The sequence below is a fragment of the Peromyscus maniculatus genome, chromosome 5 (genome assembly GCF_049852395.1).
Source record: "Peromyscus maniculatus bairdii isolate BWxNUB_F1_BW_parent chromosome 5, HU_Pman_BW_mat_3.1, whole genome shotgun sequence".
Classification (NCBI taxonomy): domain Eukaryota; kingdom Metazoa; phylum Chordata; class Mammalia; order Rodentia; family Cricetidae; genus Peromyscus; species Peromyscus maniculatus.
The window spans coordinates 14,410,712-14,430,903 of NC_134856.1; the positions used below are offsets into that span (position 1 = coordinate 14,410,712).

General features: G+C 48.1%; 1 protein-coding gene across 1 annotated transcript in view; it reads right to left on the reverse strand.

Annotated features, from left to right (window-relative positions):
- The window catches only part of Chd9 (chromodomain helicase DNA binding protein 9), a 233,905-nt gene that overhangs the window by 194,245 nt on the left and 19,468 nt on the right, over positions 1 to 20,192 (reverse strand). The window contains exon 2 of the mRNA XM_076571716.1: positions 19,639 to 19,764. The gene's annotated coding sequence lies outside the window, so the exon portion shown is untranslated. The remainder of the gene's footprint in view (positions 1 to 19,638; positions 19,765 to 20,192) is intronic.

The following is a 20,192-nucleotide window of genomic DNA, read 5'->3' on the forward strand; positions in this document are numbered from 1 at the left end:
ACTCCTCTGATCCTTCACCCTCCGCTTACTCGCTCCAAGCATTTGGCACCCTCGAAGCACCAGCATACTAGGCAAGGGACCTCTAAGAGAAGAGAAGCAAGACTCCTTGTATAGGACTGAATCTTGGTCAGGTTAGAAACACTATGGTAGCGGGCTGGAGAGCTCAGCGGTGGAGAGTACAGACTGCTCTTCCAGAGGACCAGGGTTCAATTCCCAGCACCCACATGGCAGCAGTTACATGTCTGTAACTCCAGTTCCAGGGGACCCAACACCCTCACACACATATATATGCAGGCAAAACACCAATGCACATAAAATGAAAGAAAATAAAAGAGAGAGAAAGGGAGAAAGAGAGAGAGAGAAGAAAGAAAGAAAGAAAGAAAGAAAGAAAGAAAGAAAGAAAGAAAGAAAGAAAGAAAGGAAGGAAGGAAGGAAGGAAGGAAGGAAGGAAGGAAGGAAGGAAGGAAGGAAGGAAGGAGGGAGGGAAGGAAGGAAGAAAGGAAAAGGAAGAAAGAAAAGGAACACGATGGTGGGTCTGGGAAGGGTGAGGGACAGAGGAGGTCCTGGTCACTCTCTTTCCTGTGACCACACCCCTGGAAGGCAGGAGTTGCTCCCTGAAGAACAAGAGTACCAATTCTCCAGCACTTCCTACTGGCCAGATGCAGGGCAGCACGGGCCAGTTAGTATCTCGTCAAATTCCCATGACTGTCCCAGGAGGCGGGTCTTGTTACTGTCACATTTTTCAGAGATGAGGAAACTGAAGTGGAGAGAGCAGCTCGTCCAAGGTCACCCAGGGATTTGAACTCGGCCCTGTCTGACTCCAGAGCTCCTGGCAGCTCTGCTCTCTGCTGTCAGCCAACCCCTGGCCAGAAAACGCTGGGGAAGGCCTTTCCCTTCCCAGGCTTCCTTCCAAGAACACTCTGAACCCCCAGGAGGAAGGGGTTGGTGTGAATCCAGATGCAGTCAACGCCAAGTGGCCTAGGAGTGGATCTGAAACCTGCCCAGCACAGAGCTGTGTGTGAGACCCAGAGCCCAGGGGCAGCAGAGAAAGGAAGGAAGCGCGGCCCCACTGCGGTCGGCTGGGGTGGCTGAGCCTGTTCCCAGGCTGTACACCACAAAACAGAGGGCAACAGATGCTCGGCGAATGCCTGTGTGGGAGTGCGACTTACCCCTTATGCGGCAGGCAGGCAGGCAGGCAGGCAGGCAGGCAGGCAGGCAGGCAGGCAGTGTCCCTGAATTACTCAACAGAACCATCTCAGCTTTGAACTTTGAGCCAGGCTCTGCAGGAACGGGGTATGGGGGTTGGGATGGGGTGGCACTCACCACCATGAGAAGGATGTCAGCCATTCCCCTTACCCCCCAAGTGGGAGAACACAGACTGGGAAGCAGCCAAGAAGCCAGAAAGCCGCTCTACACCCACATTCTCCCGAATTTTTACAGCTGGAGGGAAGGGCAACACACAAGCACAACAGCGCTCTGCAGCCCTGGGCTTGGTGCCTGGAGAAGAGCAAGGCCACCTGCTATGAACTGATCTGGACACAGCAACAGTCAGCCTGTTTCTGAGCCTTGCCTGCCTTCCCCGCCTCCTGGATTCCAGACACAGGATCATGCTCGTACCCCTACCACCTTCCCTGACAGGGAGAGGCTATTCCTGTCCCCATCTTAATGAACTGATGGGAAGAAAGATTAATAACACACTACAGTCACTTGGGTTCACTGCCTCCGGCTCGTACAATGAGGGGTTTTCCCCAAACACACTTTCCATCTTAACCCCACGTGTTTGCCAATGGAATGGTTTCTCCCGATTGGAGAGCATGGGAAGCCTCTGGAATGATCTTCTCAGCTCCATCCTTCTCCCAGGCTCAATCAAGAAACTGATTCTGCTCTCATAATATGCTCCCTTCTCCATGCTAGTTTAGTGGGAGTTACGGTGTATTTGGCTCACTGCTATGCCTTTGTCTTTGTCTTTTTTTTTTTTTTTTTAAGATTTATTTATTTATCATGTACACAGTGTTCCGCCTGCTTGTATGCCTGCAAGACAGAAGAGGGCACCAGATCTCATTATAAATGGTTGAGAGCCACCATGTGGTTGCTGGGAATTGAACTCAGGACCTCTGGACTGGTGGGCAGTCAGTGCTCTTAACCTCTGAGCCATCTCTCCAGCCCGCCTTTGTCCTCTTTATGTGTTCAGAACCTGGATACAGAAGAGGGACGCTGGTTTTTCTGAACGATTCTTAGGAGATTCAAACATGCTTAGGAGGCTGGTTAAGCTCTGTGCAAACCACCTCCAGCTGACCTCCCACCTTCTCACTGGATCCTGGTGAGGGATGCTCCTGGCTTCAGGACCAAGTTCTCTTGGGAGAAGGCAGAAGGCACCATTGCCTCCTCCGGCTCTTCTTTTAGACAGACTCTCCTTATAAACTCACGATCCTCACGCTCCCCCCTCAAGAGCACTCCTAGGCCTACTGGTGTGCACCACCACACCCCAGCCTGATTGCTTGTTTTGTTTGGCATGTCCTTCCCCAACCCCACAAGGAAAACCAAGTTTTGTACTGACTACTTGGAATAAAAGGAACTAGTCATGAGAGGGTGTTTCTGGAGTGACAGTGTCCTGCCTATCACCAGCTCTTTCCCTTGCCACCTACCAGGGCATCAACAATGGGTCCTTGACATGACCGACTGTTACCAGCCCAGACTGTTTACTCAGGAAGCACACCCTGGCAGCTAACCTAAACCCAATGTCAGACTCTGTGTATCCCATCAGATCTGCAGAGAACTCTGAAGCAGCTGTAGCTCTGGGTGAGTGCTGGCAAAGTCCACAGTGTCCTCTGTATGGCAGCTCTGTGCTTTGAGTTCCTCCCTGCAAAATGGAAAGACAGGCCTGGCTGGTGGGATGGTGCAGAGGGTCAGAGCACTCCATGACTGTGATGATTAATTTTCAATGTCAACTTGCCTGAAGAGAGGAATGCCTGAGAGACTAACGAAGCTCAGCTCCAGGTCTGTATGAGGGTATTTCCAGGGGCAACAGGATCACAGTGAGTGTTTGTAATCAACTCTCTAATCCGCTGATGGATTTGAACAAACTTGATAGTCAGTGGAAAAAAGAAGAAAGAGCAGTAGCCTACAGGTGTGCACCACCACACCCCAGCCTGTTCGCTTGTTGCGTCTGGCATGCCTCTCCCCAACTCCACAGAAATACCTGGATGCAGTGAGGCTGTGGAACTGTGGGAGGCGGTGCTACCTGGAGGAAGAAGTCACAGGGACTGAGCCTTTGAAAGTTCTATCTTGGCCTGGGCCCCTTCCTGTCTGTCTGTCTATCTGCTTTCTGGTCTCCATGAAGTGAGCAGTCTCCATTATCATGCTACTGAGGCCCATAGCAATGGAGCCAGCTGACTATGAACTATAACTTATGATGCTATGGACAAAATAAATGTTAACTGAACTCGGGGTGGATCTCAATGGTAGAGCTCTTACCTAGCATGTGTGAAGCCTTAGAGTCAATCCTCAGGACCCAAAGAAAAAGCAAATGATAAAAGTACCAATCTTAGCCGGGTAGTGGTGGTGGTGGTGGTGGTGGTGGCGGCGGCGGCGGCGGCGGCGGCGGCAGCAGCAGCAGTGCACACCTTTAATCCCAGCACTCGGGAGGCAGAGCCAGGTGGATCTCTGTGAGTTCAAGGCCAGCCTGGACTACCAAGTGAGTTCCAGGAAAGGCGCAAAGCTACACAGAGAAACCCTGTCTCGAAAAACAAAACAAAACAAAAAAACAAAAAGTACCAATCTTTTCTGCTGTTTTGGCCAGGTATTTTGTTACAGCAATACAAATGTGACTAACCCCAAGCTGAGCTCCGTGGCACACCTCTAAATCCCACCAATGGAGAAGCCGAGGATAGGAGAATGAGTACCAGCCAACCAGGGGGCATAGCTTTGAAAAACAAAGAATGTGAAATAGTGACTAGCCTAACGAGGAGTGAAGAGAAGTAGTGTTTCATGAGGTGCTACTAGGCATTTGCAGTAGCATCTCCAGGTTGGGTGACTATACCCATCCACTGCAGTAACAGAGTGCCATATAGTAGGTGATTTATAAACAACAGGATTACTTATCTGTTTGTTTGTTTGGCTAATGGTTCTGCAGGATGAAAAGTCTAAGAATAAGAATAAGGCTCTGAGAAGGGCCTCTGTGCTGTTGAAAGGTCACCTGTGGGCAAGTAAAAGCCAGTTAAACTCACCCTCTTTCCTTTCTTTCTCCCTTCCTTCTTTCCTTCCTTCTTTCATTTCTTTCTTATTTTTGAGACAGGGTCTCAGTGTATAGCCCTGGCTGGCCTGCTGCTTGCTAAATATGCTATATAGACATGGTGGGTGGCCTTGAATTTACAGAGATCCACCCACCTTTGCCTCCTGAGTACTAAAATTAAAGGTATCATCATGTCCAGGCCCTACTCCTCCATAACTAACCCACCCCCTTGATAACCTCTTAGGAGGGCAGAGCCCTCATGACCTAATCACCTCTTAAAAGTCCTACCTCCCAAAACTGTTACAATGGCAATTCAATTTCTGGGTCCATAGCTCAGTGACAATGAACTTGCTCACCACCAGAGAAGCCCTATGTTTCGTTCCCAGCGCGCGCGCGCGCGCACACACACACACACACAAATTAAACAAGAGTTTTAAACATTCAGACCATAACATATCCATACACCCACCTCTCCTGTATGAACCACTCCCCGACAGTCTCTCAGTCCAGGAAGATTCGGTAATCCCAGCCAACACACATTAAGGGGGTTTCATTTTTGTTGGCCACCAGGAAGGTCATGGGACCCAGGCATGGTGAATGAGCCTTTTTCTAGGTCTCTTGGGGAAGAAAACCCCTTTGTATCTGAAACCTGAAAGAACATATGGGCTAGAACTGATGCTGCCATCTTGTTACAGTAGCCCAATATTAAAATTAATAAACAAAAATAGAAGAATTCAAGTTCTGATTTGAACCCTGAGTCCATCCATGGAGAGTTTTGTTTTGTTTTGAATAGAATCCAGTATCTCACAAACACCAAGTAAGTAGCCTACCAATATGTCTTTGGTTCCTTTTTTTTTTTTTTTTAGAAAGGTTCTTTCTATGTAGTGCTAGCTGTCCTCGAACTGACCGTGTAGGCCAAGCTGGCCTGATCTGCCCGTCTCTGCCTCTTGAGTGCTGGGATTAAAGTTGCAGCCACCATGCCCATCTCTAGGCCCTGCTTATGATGAGCTCCTGAAGCCTGGCAGTAGTGGCACATGCCTTTAATCCCAGCACTCAGGAGGCAGCGGCAGTGAGGTCTCTGTGACTTTCAGGCCAGCCTGGTCTACAGAGGGTGTTCAGGACAACCAAGGCTATTACACAGTGAAACTCTGCCAAAAAAAAAGAAAGAAAGAAAGAAAGAAAGAAAGAAAGAAAGAAAGAAAGAAAGAAAGAAAGAAAGAAAGAAAGAAAGAAAGGGGAAAAAGGCTCCTGAATTGATGTTTTGCTCAAAGATATTTTGTGTTTAATTTTCTGTCAATTGCTATCAAGAGAATCCTGTTAGTTAGTTATCACATTATTCCTTTATTTTTTATTATATTTTTGGAAGTTCAAGGACAATTTATTAGCGTTAAAACCCTGAGGGCAGGCCAGTCATGGGCCTCAGCAGCTGCCCAGAGGAGGAGGATGGAAAAGAAAAGGAAAAAGCCATGCCACGGAGTTGAGACACATGGCAGACAAGCACACACATGTCAGGGATGGAGAAAGAGTAAGGAGGCCCAAAATGCTGGGAGAACCCTAAGTGTTCAGGAAAATATACTTTTCAGAAATGCAGACAGACTTATACAGCGGTAGTTGTGGCCTGGTGAGCTACCGCGGCTTCATATTTTAAATAAGGAAGGGGTGAGAGGGCAGAGGAAGGGCAGCCAACACTACAGGCCTTTTGAAGGCCATATGGAAACCTACTGCTGTAGAAGCTTCCTAAAACATACACACGTATGAAAGTATTTCAATGGAGTCACTGTATACTGCTTGAGAGAATGCCCCAACTAGACAATTCACATTACCAGGTAAAACCTTCAGTGCCAGGACTGGGGTGACATCTTGTTGAGTCATTGGCCAAAGGGATCCCATAAACTCCCTACTCAAAACATTCCAGCTTATTGATGAGGCTATGGGTCACTCTTCATAATCTGATGGTAAGGCTCTGTTCACTACCATTCACGGTGCCAGGAGGAGGGAAAAAGTAATCAGTATCACCCAGCTACAAGCCCCGTGACCTTTAACAGCAGCCTGCCTGCAAGGCATACTGCTGCAACAGTGGTACAAATGTTACGGAAGGAACCAACCACTTTTTGATTGGATTTAAGGCCCACTCCCTGTCATGGAACCCCTACCTGACCTGCTAAAGTGGCCAAGAACCTGAGACTACACAGGTCATGGGATCTGGGGGAAACTTACTACTAATAGTCTGCTAGAGAAACATAGCGCAAAGCCAGGCGATAGTGGCACATGCCTTTAATCCCAGCACTCGGGAGGCAGAGTCAAGCGGATCTTTGTGAGTTCGAGGCCAGCCTGGTCTACAGATCAAGATCCAGGAAAGGCGCAAAGCTACACAGAGAAACCCTTTCTCGAAAAACCAAAAAAAGAAAAGAAAAGAAACATAGCAATGATTCCTAGTTGCACATTGCTATACCCACAGATCAGATCACCACTCAATTCTCATGAGAGATAATTTTTTATTTTTGACACAAGGTCTCATGTAGCCCAGGCTGGCCTCAAACTTGTTATATAGCTGAGGCTAGCCTTCCTGTTGGTCCATTTCTTTCAGGGAGACATTTCAGTGTCTGCCTGTCAGAGCATCACTTCTTTCTTAGAAGCTAAGGAAGCTTGATAAGATACAAACAGTACTCAGGCCTCTCAGGGCTGACATCCTGGGCCACTGTGGGTCAGGACAGTCTTGTAGCAAGGAGTTAGGGTACCAGATACATGGTAGGGACAGGAGATATGCCATTGTGTAAGAAGGGAATGATACATAAATGGATACCCAAGAACTGGGTGGGTTTTAACTGGTTGAGGATGCAACTTAGCCACGTAACTGGGATAAAATACCAGGCAGTGGTGGACACACACCTTTAATCCCAACACTCAGGATGCAGCAGGATATAGTTCTCTGGGTTCTAGACCAGCCTGGTCTATAGAGTGAGTTCCAGGACAGCCAGAGCTACTTGGCAAAACCCTATCTCAAACAACCACCACCACAACAAAAACCAATAGAATATTAGGGAGTTGCTTCAAAATAACCCAGAGACAAATAAAGTAGGGGAGACTTTCTTTGAAATAGAACTGGACATGGGCTAATGATTGCTGAAGCTACATTATGGGTGCAGCCTACTTGAGCATGTTCGATAACCTATGGTAATGAAATCTTTTTAATATTTACTTATTTATTTGGGGTGTATGTGTGTATGTGAAGATCAGAGGACAACTTTTAGAAGTTGGTTCTCTCCTTCCATCTTGTGGGTTCTGTGGATTGAACTCAGGCAGTCAGGTTTGGTGGCAGGGGTGTGAGTATTCTGATCTACTCCTTGGAGACCCGCCCAGTATCCTCACATAAAGTCCCCTTTAAAACAGAAACACTCTCTCTCTCTCTCTCTCTCTCTCTCTCTCTCTCTCTCTCTCTCTCTCTCTCTCTCTTTCCCAGGAGGTGTGCACCCTCGACCCCTCCTCCCTCTCTTTCTTTCTATCTTTCTATCAAATAAACTCTCTCCACGTGGGTGAAATGCCCAGGGTGTAAGTGACTGACTGTTCACGTGGCGCAGCCCGCCTCTGCATCTGCCTGGCATGTTTCCCTCACGAGTAGGACACCCTGGTCCTGGTCGGGGCAGCCCGCGCCTCCCGAGTGCAGTATCATTCATAATAAAGGGCCTTTTGCCATCTGCGCCATCTCATGGGCGCTATATCAAAATTTAAAGTGTACCAAATAATTTAATTTTGTTTTTGTTTTTCAAGACAGGGTTTCCCTGTGCAGCTCTGGCTGTGCTGGAACTCACTCAGTAGACCAGGCTGAGCTCAAACTCACAGAGATCCTCCTGCCTCTGCCTCCCGAGTGCTGGGGTTAAAGGCATGCACCAACACCACCCTGCCCAAATCATTTAATTTTTAAAAATATATTTACTTATGTGTTTGGGTGTTTTGTTTACATGTGTACCACATGAATGCCAGCGGAGGCCAGAAGAGGGTGTCAGATTCCCTGGAAATGGGATTATAGACACTTGTGAGAAATACAGTTTAAGAAAATACAGTCTAGCCCAGCAGGCTCTGGACCCTTTCACGGGCATCATGAGAGCTGCTGCCTGAACATGTGGGCGTGCACTAGGAATCACACCTGAGTCCTCTGGAAGAGTGAGTAACCAGTGCTCTTAATCTCTGAGCCATCTCTTCAGCTTGATTTAATTTTTGAGATGGAACCTCACTTTGTTGCCCAAGCCCAGACTAGCCTCAAATTCCTGGGCTCAGTGATTCCCCTACCTCAGTCTCCCAAAAAGTTGCAACTATGGGCTCATGTCACCATGGGCTGATGAATATTTTTAATACCATGTTTTAGGCTTTATTTATTGTCAAGAGCCTCTTTCACACATATCTTGAATACACCTCATAAGTGATACAGATACACACACACACACTTACTTTAAAGACAGCAAAACTGAAGCCCAGAGAGGCCAAGCCACTGATGCAACACAGCACTAAGCTGAACCTTGGGTTTCCAACTCCTGCATTCTAAGAGCAGTTGGAGGCAAGAGGCAAACAACTGAGGCAGCTTCAGCAGCTTGCGGTTGTGAGGGACTGTGTCATTACCCGGGGAGCCTTGTCCTATCCACTTCTAAGCCCTGCTCCCAGGCAGCCAGGCCTCTGCATAATTGGTATGGCACAGACCTCAGGGGGGACCCCAGGGAGTCATTGAGTGCACGCCCAGCCACTGATTCACGTGCTTCTTGGTAGTTAAGAAAATACAGTCTAGCCCAGCAGGCTCTGGACCCTTTCACAGGCATCATGAGAGCTGCTGCCTGAACATCTGGGTCTGATAAAGGGAGACCCACGTGGGCTTCCCTGCCCCCTTTTCCCATAACCATTTCCTTAAAGCTCTGTGCGTGTGGCTGCGCCTTTTCTTTCTTTCCCAAACATATGGATTCCCAGCTCCTATTTCAAACTCCAGCGCTGGGCTGCTGTAAACTCCCCAAAGCTCTCCATTTCCTTTTTCCATTGCTCATTCTTTCCCAAAGTGCACGAAAAAGCCTCTTCTAGCCCTGTTCCAGCTTCCTTGTTTGTGAAAGAAGGGCAACGAGAGCAGTTTTCAATCACCAAGGTGACTCTCAGGAGAGCATACCTCAAGAGCCTGCCCGGGGACCCTGAGGTACTCAGCACAGGAAAGCCTTGACTCCCCCGAATCATTCATGCTGCAGGAGGCCCTAAGCCCAGCCATCTGCTCCCTCTGGCTGGCTGAAACTTCCCCTTTGAAAATCACTAATGGAAGGGGGTGGGGGTGGGGGAGCAAGGCATGGGCAGGGTTCCCAGAGGGTTACTGCTGAAGTGGGTGTGCCATTTGGGCAGTGAGGGGCAAGTCCCTGCCTGCTTCTTACCCTGTGGCCTTCTGCATCTTCATCTAATGGTAACTTTCCCCTCAGAGAAGACAGAGCCAGCTCTCTGCACTGCAGCGCCAGACAATCAGCAGTGAGGGGGATGGAGACAGGATGTACAAGCACCAGGGGCCCAGGGGACAGAAGGTACTCCTCCCAGACAGAGGTCAGGAGGCCTCGGATGCCCTCAGGGATCCAGCAGGCCATATAAATGTCTGGGGGTGGGGTGGAATAACAGATATAAAAGACAGAGGTCTGAGGTAGGGACCAGGGATAAAGTGCTTTTGGCAAAGGGCAGCCAGTGTGCTGGTTGGTTTCTGTCAACTGGACAAGACATATCTAAGAAGGGAATTTTAATTAATTGATTGATTGATTTTGTTTTTAAGTCAAGTTCTTACTATGTAGCCTTGGCTAGTCTAGAAATCCTATGTAGACCAGGCTGACCTCATGTAGAATGCCTGCTTCTGGCTCCCGAGCTCTGGGACTTAAAGTGTGCAATATGCCCTGCTGAAGAGGAAATACTTCCATGAGACTGCCTGAAAGCAAGTGTGTAGGGCAGGGCATTTTCTTGATTAATGATTGATGTGGGAGGGACTAGCGCACTGGATACGGTGCCATCCCTGGGCACGTGATCCTGGATGGGACGAGAAAGCAGGCTGAGCAAGCCGTGAGAAGCAAGCCAGTCCTCCTTAGTCTCTGTTCCTGCCTCTAGGTTCTTACCTTGGGTTCCTGCCCTGACTTCCCTCAGTGATGGATCATGATCTCAGAGTTGTCAGGTAAAATAAACCCGTTCCTCCCCAAGTTGCCTTTGGTCATGGTGTCTATCACAGCAACAGAAACCTCACACAGGCAGTGACTTCTGAGCCAAGAGCTGACTGTTACTATGGAAGAGTGGGAGCACTATGCTGCCAGGTCCCCCATCTCCTCCAAACACAGTGCAGGACTGCACATGACATCTCCCAACTGGGGGACAGATCTGAAGGAAAGAGATCCCAAAGGCTGGCAGGATGAGCCAAACCAAACCCAACTATAGAGCAGTCTGCAAGCTCTGGAATCCCCCACCATTTGGAAGCTGACCTAAGTGCCGAGTCTGCAGGGCTTCGGCAGGTCAGAGAGGAGAAGAGAAGAAGCCAGGAGGAAGTCAGATGAAGCACACTGCTGTGTGAGGGAGGGCCTCAGCAGCAAGCTCAAAAGGCTGGGCTCCTCACTGGCCCCAGCATGAAACACTTTCACACTTCTGTGATTTTTATCACAGGGCATCTTTGCCAGTGGGTGCTAACCAATGACACCCCCACTCATCAAAATGCTCTTCCTCTCCCAAGCCAAGTCAGAACACTTCCTTTCAGCAAGAGCAGCAGGTGTCGCCAACCTCGGACCACACTGGAGTCCGTTAAGATCTGTCCACATGCGCATCTAAGTGACACCTTCTTTCCTTTCCCACTCCAAGAAGTGACCAATAACTGCATTTTTAAAGAGATGTTTTTCTGTTTCGCGCTTTTTTTTTTTTTTTTTTTTTGAGACAGGGTCTTGCTATGCAACCCAGGCTGGCTTTAAACTTGAGATCCTCTAGCCTTGGCTTCCCCAAGTACTGGGATTACAGGTGTGCACCACAACAGGACTTGGGCTATTTTTAAAAAGAAAAGGAATATATTTAAAAACAAAACAAAAAACAGTTTCCCATATCTGAGAGAATAAAGAAGGAAACCAAAGCAAAGAGTTTGGAGAATCACATATTAAACTGCTGCTGCTGCTGCTCTTCCCCCCCCCCCCCCTTTATGGTGTTTAGAATCAAACTCAGGACTTCATACATGCTAGCTACACTCCTAGCCCCAATACTCAATTTTTTTTTTTTTTAAGGTCAGGTATCCTCACGAACTAAACATCGTAAAATAAGGTGTTTTTTTGTTTTGTTTTGTTTCTGAGACAGGGTCTCGCCATGTAACTCTGGCTGGCCTGGAACTCACTATATAGACAGGCTGGCCTCAAACTCTCAGAGACCTTCCTGCCTCTGCCTCCCTTCCTGAGTGCTGTTATTAAAGGTGTGAGCCACCATGCACATATAGAATAAGTTTTTGTTTTGTTTTTACAATGGAATGGTGCTGGAATGTAAAGTGCAGAGGAGGCAGAGAGAGAGAGAGAGAGAGAGAGAGAGAGAGAGAGAGAGAGAGTAGGAATGAGGACAGGGATGAAGGCAGTGGTACACACAGTGGAAGGAGGGCAGGTGGACCCAAGGTGGGGCCAGCCTGGGTGATAAAGTGAGTTCCTGGTAGCCTGGGTTACATAGGGAGACCATAATTTAAAAAAAAAAAAATGTGTAGGATTGGGTGGGGTCGTGCATGCCTTTAATCCTAGCAATGGGGAGGCAGAGGCAGGTCTCTTGAGTTCTAGGCTAGTCTGGTCTGGTCTACATAGTGAGTTCAAAGCCAAGCCAGCCAGAGTAACATAGTGAGGCCCTGTTGTCCCCCAAAATGATGCAAAATGAATAGGCAAAAGCGTAGGCAAGAAGGCCAGGGCGAGTTACTTCTTTATTGGCACTACTGATGGCCTTTTTGCTGCCAGGTAGATAGCTTTAGCTTCGCAATTCTCTGTATGTTAAAGAATGAGAAAGATGAGTGGGAGGAGATGACAAGAAGTGAAATTTCAGAGCAAGGGAGAGTGTGTTGCCCAAGTGTTTGCCTTCAGCAGGGATCATGCAGGCATGTCTGGGTGTGGGCATGCAGATTCTACAGTCCTGGTTTGTATGCAGGCCACTTTGGTAGAAGTGCTGCTTCTCATATTTCAGGAAATGCCACCTCCATGACTCTAGCCACCCACTGTCCACTTCCCAACGCAATGCTGTGCACACTGAACATGTGTTTGGGGTAATAACACAGTGTTATTACCAAGCACTATGATCTACGGTGGAACTTGATGCAATTCCAGGGCCCAATGGTACATTTGCCTAGCATGCACAAGAACCGAGTTTGACCCCTAGGACTGCCAAAACTAAAAAGCGAGGCCTGATGGCTTACAGATATAGTTCCAGCCACCTGAGAGGCTAAGGCTAGAGGATCACAGGTTCATGGCCAGCCTGGGCAACTTTGTGAGACCCTGTCTCAAAGTAAGAAGAGGAAGTGGGGCTGCAGACATGGCTACAAAGGTAGAGTGCCCGCCTAACCCAAGCAGGGCCCTAAACTCCATCTCCAGCACAGTGGGAGGGGGAGGAATAAGCTTGTCCTCGGGGACCCGCAGGTTCCACAGAGGTCTGACAAGTGATGGGCAGAGCCATTCAGGAGAGCAAGCACTCTGAAAGAGGACTCCAGGGAAGCTGCGTCTAAATGGCGGGAGGGAGGAGCTGGGGTTATACCCTGGAGGAAGTCATCTCAGCTGATGTCTGAAAGATGAACTGGGATAGGACAGGTACAAAGGAAGGGGAGCTGGTCAAGGAGGGAGTCAGCACCGACAAAGACCTGGAGGTTGGGTGACCTCACACTTGAGCAAATTCTATTGCTGCAGCTAAAACAAGCTCTGCCTGGGAAGGATTTGGGGGAGTTCCGGGGCCAAGTATGGAGCCAGCAAGGTAGCAGCTATCAGCCAGGGCTGAGGACATTCTCAGATTAACAAAAACTCAGCTAAAAGCGTTAAGAAAAATCTCTCCTGAATCAAGCATAGTGGCATACCGTCACCACTGTCACGCCAGCACTCAGGAGGCAAGGGCAGGATTGTGAGATCTGCCCGAAAGAAAGAGCCACAGACACATACCATAACCCCCCCCCACACACACACACACACACACCATAGAGGCATGGGGCGGAAAAACCTCTAATCCCAGCACTTGGAAAATAAAGACAAGAGAGGCAGGTCAAAGTCATTCTTTTCATTTAGTAAGGTCAGGCCAGTAGAGGATGCAGGAAACCTTGATGCAACCAAACAAAAGATCAAAAGTGAAGTGTCTAAGATACACTGACTATTACATTCCCATTTTTAAAGGACAAAGGATATTCATGCATTTTACTCCACCACTGCACCCCACTAGCACACACAGATGATGATGGCCTGGAACTCCTGATCTTCCTGTCTTTACTTCCTTAGGATTGTCAACATCTGTCACCAGCCACATGCCACACCAACCTCACATTATTATTGAGATAGGGTCTCAGTAGGCCCAGGCTGGCCTCCAACTGATGACCTTGGACTTCTAATGCTCTTGCTTCACTGCCAGTGACTAGGATTATGGCATATATAACCACTTCCAATTTTATACATATACATACATACATACATTAGGGGAAACTGAGGCCCAAAGAAGAAACATATCCAGGGTTATTAGCTTTCATTCCTTCTGCACTCCCGGACACAGCCACCTGCCTGGGCAGGCTTGAACTAGGTGCAGTGGTTCCACCATGGAGGAAAACAAACATTTCCTATTCAGAGGAGTCAGCCTTCAATCAATTGAAATTCTGATTCCAAGCACCCTTCCCAGCACCCAAACCTGCAGGATGGCTTTGTCATTTCCTGGGGCTTGGTAGGGGGTGCCTTCTTGCTCTACCACCCCCACAGCATACCATCCAAAAAGCAGAGTCATTGTTATGCAAATGCGTTGTCAAGACAAGGTACCTTGCATACCTCTGCACTGTGGAGATTCTGCACGTATCAGGTTAGCTCCCACCTGGGTGCCATTCAAGGCCACTGGGAGCTTTTTGCAGTCCACCTTCACTCCCTGTGAATGCTTTTACAATCTCACCTTTGGCTAGTGCCCCCTAAGTGCCAGTGCATGGAAGTAGAAATCAGATAAAGGTTGTTTCAAAGCCAAAGGAGGAAGGGAAAGACGAGGAGGGGCCTCAACTAGAGAAAGGACACTGGACCCCACTTCTACCTTCCACACAACCCTGCTGTGAGCCAGCCCTAGCCAAGATCAGGGATGCCTGGCACACCCCACCCTAACAGATATCCCGGAAAGCTGCCTGGGAGTGGCTGGTGCTTGTCCCCAGAGCCTGGGCAATGTTATTTCCTGGGCAACTACAAGTCACACAGGATGAAAGCTATGACTGAATGTCTGGGGCAGGGTGGGAGGCCTTGCCAGGAGGTGGGGGCGGAGCAGGCGCACGGGAGGAGGGGTGGAGCCTTGGCTGGTTTTGCACAGACAAATCTCTTCATTTTTCCAGACTGGAAAAAGCTGTTTGGGCTGTGCACATTTGCAGAAAGTCACGGTATTTACTACGCTTCCTGAATCCACAGATTTCTTTTTGTCATTCAGTCAAACCCAGCTTGTATTTTTCATGAAGAGAGCTGAACAGACTGTGGGGGTTCTTCCCCCATGTTGTGTTCAAAAGCACATCACAAGTGACTTAAAAAGCCCCCACTCACTTGGACAGCAGGGGTGGCTGGGGTGGCATGCTGTAGAGACAAAGCCACAAGTTTAGACAAACATTGTTTCTCCCTTGGAGGTGCACATGCACTCTGTTTTCCCATCACACACACACACACACACACACACACACACACACACACACACACACACACACTTTCTCTTTTTTTAAGAAAAACAATGTTACACCAGTGACTGGTTCCAGTACTTTACACGTCTTTTTCTTATCTCCATTGTTAAGGGCAAAAATAATGAGATAGTTAATTTTCTGAAATGTTTTTTTGCCAAAATGTGCCTCCCAAAACGTTTCTACCCAGGGAACCCTAATAGCAAATGTGTGTATGTGCATTTCCCATGCCAACCAATTCTCCAACACTAGCTGGTGCCTACAGTGCAATTCAATTCTAATGCTGACTACCTAGAGTTGGCATAAGAGCCCAAAGGTCAAAGGCTCAGTCCCAAAGACCACCTATACTTCAGAAACTTCTTACATGCCCTGGACCTTGCAGTCCCCAGAGAACTGTGTCCCAGGCCAAGTCCACAGCAAGATATTGTCTCAAGAAAACAAAGAGAGGGTTGGAGGGCCCGAGTTCAATTCCCAGTACCCACATGATGGCTTGCCACCATCTGTAACTCCAGTCCCAGGGGATCCCAAGCCATCTTCTGTGGCACCAGGTTCACACATGATGTACATACATACAGGCAGGCAAAACACTCATATACATAAATAATAAGTCTAAAGATTTTTTTTGGAGGAAAAAGAAAACAGAGAAATAGATGCACTCCAAGTGCCCACCTAGAAATGAATAGGTAAACAAATTATACATAGTACCTCGAACATGGAGCAGGGCTGGCATGATGTCTAGCACTTAGGAAGCAGACAGGATCAATGCAAGCTTGAGGCTAGCCTGGTCCATATAGCAATCCTGTATCTAAATAGAAAAATAATGGCAGGTGTGGTGCTTCACGCCTTTAATCCCAGCACTTGTGAGGCAGAGTCAGGCCAATCTCTGTGAGTTCGAGGCCAGCCTGGTCTACAGAGTGAGTTCCAGGACAGCCTGGGCTACACAAAGAAACCCTGTGATGAACTAGCCCGTCTCCATATTAGGCTTGAAAGCCAATTTATAGTGAAGACAAACTAGGTTCAATCCTGTTTATGATTGGGCTGTGCCCCACCTGTAACCTTAACTAAAATGGTCCTCTACTGCCTATTTCAGGAAACAGCAACCATGTTTTTGTTTCAAAAAGTTATGACCATCTTGCAACCCAACCTTTGTTTCAAAAGGTTGTGTTATAACCGCCTGTTGTTAGCACTGTCTCGTTATGATGTTCTGAGTCTGTAAGATTGCCTATTTGCCTGTCAACCCCCCATTTGGAGACCCTTCTACCCCTGAGCTATAAAAACTTTATCTTCCCCACATCCAGTGCTGACCTCTTGAACCCCACTTTAGGGGGAGACAATCATGTACACAATAAAAAAAAACTTGCTTTAATTAATTTTGTCATGATTATTTGGGTTGGTTAACACCTGTCTGGGGGGGGGGCATGGGAGGGGCAGGGAACCAAACCAATCAACCAAACAGACAGACAAAATAAAATTTCAGGGGGTTCCCAAGATCCCTTCAAATTCAAGTTGGCTGTTTGGCTAAGCAGACTCCTGGAACACAGGGCAACACTTGACTTGTGTTTGCCAATTTGTTTATAAAGGATTCGAGTCAGCAACAGCCAAATGAGAGAGATGCACCAGGCGTGGGCAGTGCAGAGAGCCTGGCCTTCCTGAGAGCCAGCCAGCTGCCCAGCACCCTGCTTAGTTCACCCCCATGTTCTCTAATTCTCCTCCTTGCAGACTGTCCACAGGGCCAAATGCTCCAGAAATTTATAAGCCTTAAACCGTTCAGTTCTTTAGTGACTGGCCGGCCTGGCAGGGAACCATAAAGGAGCTTCACTTTAAGACTATTAGCATAATGAGAGGTATGATTGAAGGGACTCATTAGCATAACAAATGCCAATCATTCAGGAAATTCCAAGGCTTTAAGTGCTCCAGTGTTAGGAAGCAAGACAAAGGCCAGATGCCCATCTCATAATAGCAGTTCCAGATGCCAGGAGAGGAAATCATCTGAGGGAACATTTTATACAAGTACATGAATTAAAGCCGGATGGCGGTGGCCCACACTTTTAATCCCAGCCCTTGGGAGGCAGAGGCAGGAGGATCTCTGTGAGTACCAAACCAGCTTGATCTACAGATCAAATTCCAGGACAGACAAAGCTATACAGAGAAACCCTGTCTTGAAAAAACCAAAAATGAAAAACCAACAACAAAAGCCAAATGCATGAATTAAATACACAAGATACTAATTGAACACTTACTATGTTCTCTAAGGGTGGAGGTGAACACAGTTCACCATAAACTTTATTTATTTTTTTAGTACTAGAGAGTGAACTCGGGGCCTCACACATGCTAGGCAGGTGCTCCCAATTCTGCATTGTGCATTTTTTTTCCACTGAAAAATAGTTTTGATGTATTTATTTTATTTTCTGTGTGTGTTTTGCTTGCATGAAAGTATGTACACCACATGTATACCTATTACCTGGAGAGGTCAAGAGGGTGTCTAGTCTCCTAAAACTAGAGATAATGATGGTTGTGAATGACCATGTAGGTGCTGGAAACTGAACCTGGATCCTCTACAGGAGCAACAAATGCTCTTAACCACTGGACCATCTCTCCATGCCCCATTTTTTTGTTTTTCATTAAAAATAAAAGTATTTAGAGCCTGGCATAGTGGTGCACACACCTTTAACCTCAGCACTTGGGAGGCAGAAGCAGTGAGTTCAAGGCCAATCTGACCTACATAGTAAGTTTCAGGGTTGTGTAGAGAGACCCCGTCTCAAAAAACAAACTGACAGCCCAGCGGTGGTGGTGCACGCCTTTAATCCCAGCACTTGGGAGGCAGAGGCAGGTGGATCTCTGTGAGTTCGAGGCCAGCCTGGGCTACAGAGTGAGTTCCAGGAAAGGCACAAAGCTACACAGATAAACCCTGTCTTGAAAAACCAGAAAACAAACAAACAAACAAACAAAAAACCAAATAAACAAAAAACCAAACAGACAAGTATTTAGTGTGTGCATGTGTCTCTATGTGTGCACACATATGCATGACGCACATGCATGTGCACAGGGCGCATACCATGGTGCGCATGTGACTGGAAGAGGACAGCTTTGGGGCCTGCACTTTACACTCTTACCAGGCAACAGAATGCAAGTCCAATGGCAATGCATAGAACTGTGTTAACCAGAGGGTTCAGTGAGTAAAGGCACTTGCTGCTAAGCCTGATAACCTGAGTTCGATCCTCAAGACCCACGTGGTAGAAGAAAAGAACCAACTCCTGTAAATTGTCCTCTGCTTCCCACATGTGCACTGTGGCACTTGAGTGTATGCTCGTGGATAAATGTAATAAAAAAAAAACTTCAGACACCGAGGATGTGCCTGGGGAAAGCTTCCCCGGCCTTTCACCCCATACACCAAGGTTCTGTGAGTTTAATGCAAGTCAAAGTGCTGAAATCTATTTAATACCAGGAGTGAACACCTAACTAATCTTGCTCAAACAACCTAAGAGTCATGCTTTACTGCGGGGAGGGGGAGGGGGAGGGCTCATTTTCAGAGATGATACAATGGTAGATCCAGGCAACCTCTGACCTCTCCAGACAAGAAGGTAAATAAACAGGCACCCCAGTGAGGCGAGTTAGCACCATCAGAGCTCTATGGCAAAAGCCCTCACCCTCCCCTAGGTTGGCAAAAAAAACAAAGCTGTCCTTCACAGATTTAAAAACTGAAAGAACTGCAGGAGGTAGTGGTAGGCAGCCTGATCAGCTCAAGGCCAGCCAGGTCTCCACGGTGAATTTCAGGTCAGCCAGAGCTACACAGTGAGACCCTGTATACAAAAGAAAGGTGCTTGGGATCAAACTCGGGGCTTTGTGCATGTTAGGTAAGCAAGCATCCTGCCGCCTGTGCCGCTCCAGCCCAGAAATTACAGATGTTTGGGGAGAGGTGTTCACAGCTGCGTTATCTACAAGTCAGAGGGTAGCGCTAGCCGGACTGCCATGCGTTTGGGCCCAGACTGGGCTATACAATAAGACCCTGACTCAAGCAAGACACAAGAAGAAACAAAAGTTGAAGTAGGAGGCCTTTAATCCCAGCCCTAAGGAGGCAGAGGCAGGTGGATCTCTGAGTTCAAGGCCAGCCTGGTCTACAGAGTGTGTTCAAGGACAGCCAGGGCTACACAGAGAAACCCTGTCTCAAAACAACAACAGATGAAGTAAAAAGCCAGCCACAGTGGCTCATAACTGCAATAATCCTGGCAGCCTGCAAACCAGGTAGGAGGAATGCCACCAATCTGAGGCCAACCTGGTCCACACAGTGGGTGCTAGGCCAGCCAAAGAAAACAGCAGGCAAGAAAGAGAGGGAGCAGCAGGAGAGCGAACAGGAGACACATCACAGCTTTCCTCTAGGAGGTAGAAAGGCAGGGATGGGAAATGTGTTTCGGTTGCCATGGAAATGGGAATGGGAGTTGGCTGGGGCTGGCAGTAGCTGCAGCTGGGGTGGAACAAGCAGCCTGGAAGCTGGCCCTGTGGCAGAGGGGGCTCCCAGCTGGGGCTAAGACAACAGGCTTACCTGGAAGGAAGAGGTAGGGAAGGAGACAGACACCGTCTCAGACTCCGGAGCCCGTGAATTCTGCAGTCATTGGGAGTGGCACAGAACAGGCTGTGTGCGTCTGCGCTGCATAAGTGTCCCACAGGCCTGAAAAACAAGAAGCAAAATAAGCCCAAGGCCTGGAAAAGAACTGAAAGTGTGTCTGTTGTCAAGAAGCCTCAGACTGGAGATGACAAGAGGCACAGGACTGGCAGCAGGCTGTCCCTCAACTCTATCCCCAGCACACCTCCTTTCAAACAGAGCTGTGGTAGAGGGGACCTGATTTGTTCCTTCCTCTCTGTTCTCTGCTGTTCCTGTGGTGGGTGGGAGGGCTCTGTGGTCCTGGGGTATTAGGGGCTTCTAGAGGACTTACAGATCTGACTGCTCTCAGGGGCATGTTCTGGGGAGACGTCTTAGGCCTACATCAGTAATGGTCCTCTCCAATGCCTCTGCTGCGTGTATCTGAGGCAATAGTATGCTATCCATTCCTATCCCAGGAAGAGAAACTCACGAGCTGTTTCTTAAAATCGGAGCTG